The sequence below is a fragment of the Sinocyclocheilus rhinocerous genome, unplaced genomic scaffold (genome assembly GCF_001515625.1).
Source record: "Sinocyclocheilus rhinocerous isolate Xijiao unplaced genomic scaffold, SAMN03320098_v1.1 scaffold466, whole genome shotgun sequence".
In the NCBI taxonomy this organism is placed as follows: domain Eukaryota; kingdom Metazoa; phylum Chordata; class Actinopteri; order Cypriniformes; family Cyprinidae; genus Sinocyclocheilus; species Sinocyclocheilus rhinocerous.
This window is the reverse complement of record NW_015631145.1, coordinates 926,766-934,583: the sequence shown is the minus strand read 5'-3', so window position 1 is coordinate 934,583 and position 7,818 is coordinate 926,766. Positions and strand designations below refer to the sequence as shown.

Genomic DNA, 7,818 nt, shown 5'->3' with positions numbered 1-7,818 from the left:
CTTGATGTATTCGGCCAATCACAACGCACTGGATAGCTGGCTAATCAGAGCACACCTCGCTTTTCAGACTGATGAGCTTTGTAAAAATCGACGCGTTTCAGAAAGGCGGGGCATAGAGGAGAAACAATAATGTACAGTATGTGGAAAATAATGTGTTTTTTTTACTTTAAACCGCATAAACACATTTCATTACACCAAATACACAAAATAATGTTCTTTTTAGCAGCATCATATGACCCCTTTAAACTAAATTCAACATACACCTTTAATCAGTGCTTGCTTTCTCTAGGAATTGAACCCATCACCTTGTGGACGACAGCGCCACGCTATTGTTTGACTACAGGAAGGCAAATTAAATAATAAACAGATGAATGAACTAAAGAATGAACAAATGAAAGAATGAACGAATGGAAAAACCATTGAGAGAATGAACTGACTAGCAAAAACATAAATGAACAAACAAACAAGTCAACAGAAACAAAAAACTAAATAAACAAACAAAAGATAAGTAACAAATCAAATTAAAGGGGTCATATGATGTTGCTAAAAAGTCCTCTTTTGGAAGACCAAACAAAGTAGTTTCGCTTTTACAACGAAACACAGTGTCACACACGGCGGCGGCCTAGAGTGAGCAGAGGCCAGGGGTTAGAGTGAGGAACGGCCGGAGGGCTAGAGTGAGCAGCGGCGGCGGGCTTGAGAATGGTGCGGCCGGCGGATTCGATGAAGGAGCGTCCGAAGGGCTTGTGGCAACCACATGTGACGACCTATAAAATCTATCTCTTTAGATTTGAGACTTTAGTCTTTGCAACTTTACAGATCTTCTTTATGCACCAAGAGCTTGTAACACTCCAAAGAGACAGGAAAAATTGAAATCGCATCATATGACCCCTTTAAGCAAAAGTTCAACTGAAGTAAGGAAGAGGGAAGTAGATGAGTAGATAAAGTCAAAGACTGGAATCCAAAATCACCACAAACACGAGGCTCACACTGAACAAACCAGACCCAGTACACACTGATCAATTCGTGTCAGCATCAACCACACCCTACATATACAACAGAAACACATCATGCACACTCTGTAGTAGCCATGTGCCACTAACTGAATGACTGTAGGGTGCATACAGTTCAAACACACACACAGGTGTCTCGAACAGCTCAAATGCTGCAAAGTCGACAAAGCAAACAGGAAACGTGCAGCAAAAACGTTTTCAATGAACACGGCTGCATGCTGGCTTCCTTCATAAAGATCACAGCAGTAAAACTCAAGCATGCTTTATATGAAATGAAACAGAAACCCAATAAATATAGACCTGAATACAAGTCATTCATAAATGCTGCAGTTTTTTCATATCCCTTCCCCAAAACCAATCAATTACACTTTTATTAATAATAACTATTATTCTGCCACATAATTGAATACTGTCTGCAATGCATGTGGCAGCTCATGGGATCCGTGCGTCACAGAACCATATGTCCAGCCGGTTAATCTGCACACAGCTTGTGCAAGTTAGCCAAATCCTTGACCTGGTGACCACACTCGCCATGTCTGCCCCAACGCAAATCTGAAGCCAGACAGATGCCACGGCTCGCTGAGACAGATGACTGGCATGCTGAGTTTACATGCAAACAGATGCACCTAAACACTCACTTCACAGGAGATGCAGTGGTTGAATGTGATCAATTACAGGTTGTCTGATCAGCCACATTAATGTCATGCTAAAACCATTTATTGTTGTTGCACCTGATGTTAATATGTGCATTGCCAGTAAAAATGGCTGCAAACTGTCAGAAATCCAACAATAAGATTTGCTGTCAAAATCAACAATACTGTACTAAATCATATGCAGGGGAGACCGGGGCTAGTTGTCACATGCCACAAGGGCTACATCATAGTATCTAGTTTTTTACTGTGAGTGATTTTTTTCATGTTGGTTTCGTATGTTGTAATTCTATACAATTGATTTACTACAGTTTCTGATAGTCTATTATATATTATTAATCAATCAATAAATCTGTTTGATGAAAATCAAATATTATAGTTTTACAATTTAACAATACCTTGGAAATTATTATAAGGAAACTGAAAACGTTTAATTAACTAAAAGTAAACTTGGATAACAAAATAAACAGATAAAACGCAAAATCAAATATAATTGATTTTTATATATTTATATGGGAACTCTAAATTAATTTTTTTAATCAAATGAAAACATCAAAATATAAAAGAGTGAAGTTCAGAACTTACATTTATTAATGTAGTTGGATGTTGCATTGTATGTTTATTTCTATATTTATTTTAATATATAACATTTAGGTTGTTTAACAGCAGGTTAACATTGCGACAACTTATCCCATATAGTATGATGCTCTAATATTCTGTGAAATAATCTTTTAATATGATTTTTACTTCAATAATATTCATATTTACAAACAATTAAAAATATTTTAAACCATTTATACACTTAATATTAATAACATTATAATGCACACTATTTATACATAATATTATTATTAAACAAACATTTCAACTCAAAATGATCATACAGGGTAGTTCAATGACATTTTAGTATCTATTAAAAGGTTCAGGAGAGAACTAATAAAAAGCAGTAACATGCATAATTGTGTCCTAACTGTAAGTCTTTTCATTTAATTCATTAGAGACTGATCAACATATGTGTGGATGATAGTGAAGATAAAAGATCAAAACCACAGCAATGCATTGCACAAATTATACATTATACCAACACTTTATAGCTCTGAACACATCCAAACTGTTAATATCAACACATACTGGATACAGCATCAAGATCTACGCAAATCAGCAGAAGTTGTGAAGCTTATGCACCTGCAGACCATGTCTGTGATATAAACCCATAAATGAATGACAGAGAGGTTTCACTCCGGCTGCCTTAAACCTAGTCAGCTGTCTACCTAGAATCATTCTAATAATGATGATTCACTGGTTTAAACATGCCTATGATGGGCAAAAATGCTCCCTAGGCAGGTTGATCACTTGGTTTGAGACACAGCCTCAGTAATTTTACGCAACTAGGGGCCCAGTGTGATAGAAACAGGTAACTGTTAAGTCGGGCCTCTAGCCACTTCTTTTGTTTATCTTTAAATGAAGGCTGTGCAAACTGCAAAAGATACGAAGCCTCTTTCCTCCATTAGTATCTCTCCAGAATCAGACTTTGTGCGAAAATGCACTTGTGGTTTTTGCATATGATGGCTGTGATAGGCCGCTGCGCATGCACTTTACAACACAGAGTTTCACAACAAGAACCAAGAAAATAGAAGTAAACAACACCACACCTTATTTGGGTCTCCTTCGGCCTTTTCTAGTGAATAGCGGTGTAAGTCCTGGAATATTATGTTTGGGTGTGTTGTTTCTTAGGCTGTTTTGTGCGGACAACCGTGTGTGTATGCGTATGATGAATGTGTGTCGGTGTGTATTCAGCAGCGAGGACTTCCGCAAACCTGCAGCGAGGAGGATTTCAAAATAAAAGCCCCGAGGCTCTTAGGTATACAAAATTCTTTATTCACAAATGTAAATGGGAATCACAAAAACACACTCTCACTTACTGTAAAATATAAATGGGTCACTGCCTTCATACTAACAGCAACACGAAATAACAAAGCAAAAAGTACTGTAAACTACTCTAAAGACTTAAATATATCATTTCATTAATTCATTTACAATGCACAGCATGTAGGCCCGGTGATAATTGCTTATCAAGATGCCTATTTGTATATTTTTCTTCTTTTAATATTTTTATGTTTATCTCAGTATTTGAACGAACGAACGAATGACTGAATGAATGAATTAATTAATTCATTCATACAAATTATACACTGTGAAGGAAACCCAATATTAAAGTTTTAAAGTAGTAACTATAACTTGGAAATTATTGTAAGACATCTAAATTAAGAAATCTAATCTAAAGTAAAATGTGATAACACAAGTTAAACAGATAAAATGCAAAATGAAGTATATTTGATGTTTTAAATATCCAAATATTTATGGGGACAAATTTGTCCAATTTACAAATTAAATTTCTCTGTAAATATTTTCAGAGGAAATCCTAAGCAAAAAAAAAAAGACATTCCAAATTAGTAAAATAAATGTAATTTATTTATACAATTTATTTTATATTATTATGTCTTATTTTAGTAGTTAGCATTTCAATTAAGATTATTTTAATATAACTAAATTTTAATAATTGTAAAAAATTTTGTGACCACCTGGAAGTAGGCTGAGGCCCCCTGGAGGGCCTCTGATTGAGAACCTCTGCTCATTTCAAAGCAAGGTGGTATTGGCTCTGCCGCCCTCTAATGGTTAAACAATATACTTTAAACAAACGACCAGTAGAGATCCACAACAATGCATTTGTTCTAGACAGAAAGATGAACAGGATGTTTGTTTATAAAATGACCCACGCACAGGATATGTGGTTAAGGTGTGATTCTATAATAGCTGTATCTACGAAGACGTAATCTAAAAATAACTTCTGCTGAAACAAATACCTGCCTAGTGCCTATACATGCAAAAAAGTGTGAGGTCGCAGCACTTAAAGAGGATTTTAAACACGGCATTTAAAGAGAGAGATGCCATCTTAATTTGAATTGTTTCATATTCACAGAGCTGGGTAGATTACTTACAAATTGTAATCTGTTACTGATTCCAAATTACATGACTAAAATTGTAGTATAACGTAATCCATTATCAATATCACAATATCACAATCCATATCACATTGATTTAATAATCTTGTACCATATTGTTATAAAAGTAGGCCTATAAAGAGTAAGAAAATATATTCCATTAATTAACAACTTGAAGTGCATTACACATTACATTCCCTTACCAAAAAGTAGTATACTTCAAGTTTATTTTATTAAGTATACTTAAGTAAAGTTCAAGTATATTTTTAAGTATACTTTATGTAGCAAGTATACATATATCAGTGTACTAGTAGTATACTTGTAAGTGTACTATTTCAATACTCCTTGGGACTAAATTGGCCCACTTTCTAGTATATAAAACTATACTTTTAAGTATACTTTGTTTTCCCTTACCAAAAAGTAGTATACTTCAAGTTTATTTTAGTAAGTATACTTAAGTAAAGTTCAAGTATATTTTTAAGTATGCTTTATGTAGTAAGTATACAAATATCAGTGTACTAGTAGTATACTTGTAAGTGTACTATTTCAATACTCCTTGGGACTAAATTGGCCCACTTTCTAGTATATAAAAGTATACTTTTAAGTATAACAGTAGTAAACTTTGAGTACACAACTAGTTTACATCAAAATGTTTAGTTTGTACTGCAGCTATACTAAAAGTGAACTTATAGGTATACTGATAGTTTACTAATTAAATACTTGTAGTAGCATTTTTAGTACACTTTGAAGTATAGTATCAGTAAACTACTAGTTTAGTAGTTTTATACTGCAAGTATACTCGTAAGTTTTCTTTAAGTGAACTTTACATCATACTTTAAGTATACTACTATGTCCCTATTTAAGTATTAATTTGTATATATTTTGTTATATAAATATCTGAACTTACAAAACACCAAAAGAAAGAACAGGGTATCTGCTTGTATACAAAAACATTTTATTCTAGCTTCATGCATTCTTTTTTAAACACTTGAATGTGGGTAAGTTTCATAAATAATAAACAAAGAGAAATAAACAACATTTTGAACAAAAAGCTGAAAAAAAGACTATTAATTGGATCCAGAACAATAATCAAAATGTAGATAGAGTCGATCAACACCCCAAAGCTTGACAGTCATTATTACCTCTTCATTGGTCGACATTACATCAACTTTACACGGTTTTGATACTGTTTTATGTCTGATGATCGTGATAGAATACATGTGGAAGCATCTGTTGTTTCGGTTTCTTCTTCACTTGTGTTTTTTGGAAATTCTGTACAGAAAATGTGTACTAGCGCCCCCTACAGTATAACAATGAAAACACGGATTCTATAGGAACACAAGTATAGCTCAAATATCTTTAGACTTTTTCTAAGTAGGCTATAAGTCAAGTATACTTAAATGTCATTTTAAGTATATTTCTGAGAAGTACATAAAGCCCATTTCTGAGAAGTACATAAAAAGTAGACTAAAAGTATACTTTCCTATTTTTTAGTTTAAAAGAAGTATACTAATAGCACACTTGAATAAACTTCTTTTTCGTAAGGGTTACGCCAAGGTTTCCCAAACTGGGGTTCGTAAATGAACTGCAGGGGTTTGTGAGTTTGATGAAAAGCTAATAATTAATTAAATCATAAAAATGTAAAATTAAAATAAATCATTTTAAAATGACATCAATCAAAATAAAACACTTACTAAAAATTTTGTATATTGCATGTGGTTACCTGCATGTCATGTGACCATTAACCAACCTCAGAGAACCATGAACATGCAAATGCGATACTAAATTATTAAAATATTTATTTTCAAATCTCAGGGGTACATCAAGTAAATATATTAGGTGAAAGAGTTTCAGCTGACAAAAAATGTTTGGGAATGTCTCCATGCATCCAGTGTCACCTGACTAGTGACTTTGTGTGAATGTCCACAAAATTGCAAAACTTACTGAATGTATAAAGCAATAGGATATTTTAGAAAGGAACATTTAAAAGATGAAGAAAAAAAAAGAATTAGGGAGAATCAATAAATTATGAATAATTTATTGTTATTGTGTGAATAATATGTAATGATGTAATCATTAAAAAAGTAACTGTAGTCTGATTACAAGTATTTTAAAATGTAATTTCATTGAATTACAAGTACTTAATTTTTGGAATCTGCTTACGTAATCCAGATTACATTTAATCAGTTACTACCCAGCTCTGCATGTTCATCACATAAAATCTAAATAAAATGTAAGAAATGTAAGAAAGTCTTTCATTTTTGAATGATGTTTAACTGGATACAACAGTTTTTTTCTGAAAGATCATTTAAAGTTAAAGTGGGAAATTAAGTGTCAGAATCATACAATATAGAGTGTGGAGTACCACAAGGAAGTGTAATTAGTCCAATTCTATTTAACATTATGATTAATGACATTTTTAATGGAATAGGTTTAGGAATTGGAGCTGCTTTATATGCAGACGATGGTACATTATGGAAAAGGGGAAGAAATATAGATTATATAACAGAAGTTCTTCAAAAACAAATAACAGAGGTGGAAAGATGGTCCATAACATGAGGTTTTAAGTTATCTGTTAGTAAATCAAACTGTATGTTTTTCTCAAGGAAAAATATTCCTGAAAATATCAAACTGTACCTATATGGGAATCCATTAGAAAGAGTGTCAGTATTTAAATACTTAGGATTATAGTTTGATAGCAAATACACATGGAGGAGAACATGATATGATAAAAGTATAAAAGTTATAAATTTGATGAGGGCTATATCAGGATGTGGATGGGCTGCAGATAACAACAATGATTAATATAGAGGTATGCTGAGACCCATTTTTGATTATGGTTGTATAATATACAGAGCAGCAGCCAAAACAAACCTAAAAAAATTGGATATAATACAGGCTAAAGCTTTAAGAGTATGTACTGGAGCATTTCGACATACTCCAAATAATGCCTTAATGATAGCAACAGAAGAATTACCACTAGATATAAGAAGAAACAAAATATCTCTGGCATATTGGAGTAGATTGGAAAGTAGTAAACAAGAACATCAAACTAAGAAAATACTTGAAGACTGTTGGGAATATAAAATAAATCCAGGAAGGGGTTTTGGGTGGACAATAAAAGGTGAAGTGGACAAATATAAATTATGGAAAATA

The 7,818-nt window shown here is 33.0% G+C and overlaps 1 protein-coding gene across 2 annotated transcripts in view; it reads right to left on the bottom strand.

Annotated features, from left to right (window-relative positions):
* The window catches only part of cab39 (calcium binding protein 39), an 11,948-nt gene extending 8,473 nt beyond the window's left edge, over positions 1–3,475 (bottom strand). Inside the window, exon 1 of one of the 2 annotated variants that reach the window (XM_016554379.1) lies at positions 3,312–3,475. The gene's annotated coding sequence lies outside the window, so the exon portion shown is untranslated. The remainder of the gene's footprint in view (positions 1–3,311) is intronic. The other variant, XM_016554378.1, reaches the window with a different exon arrangement.
* Positions 3,476–7,818: the final 4,343 nt, after the last annotated feature.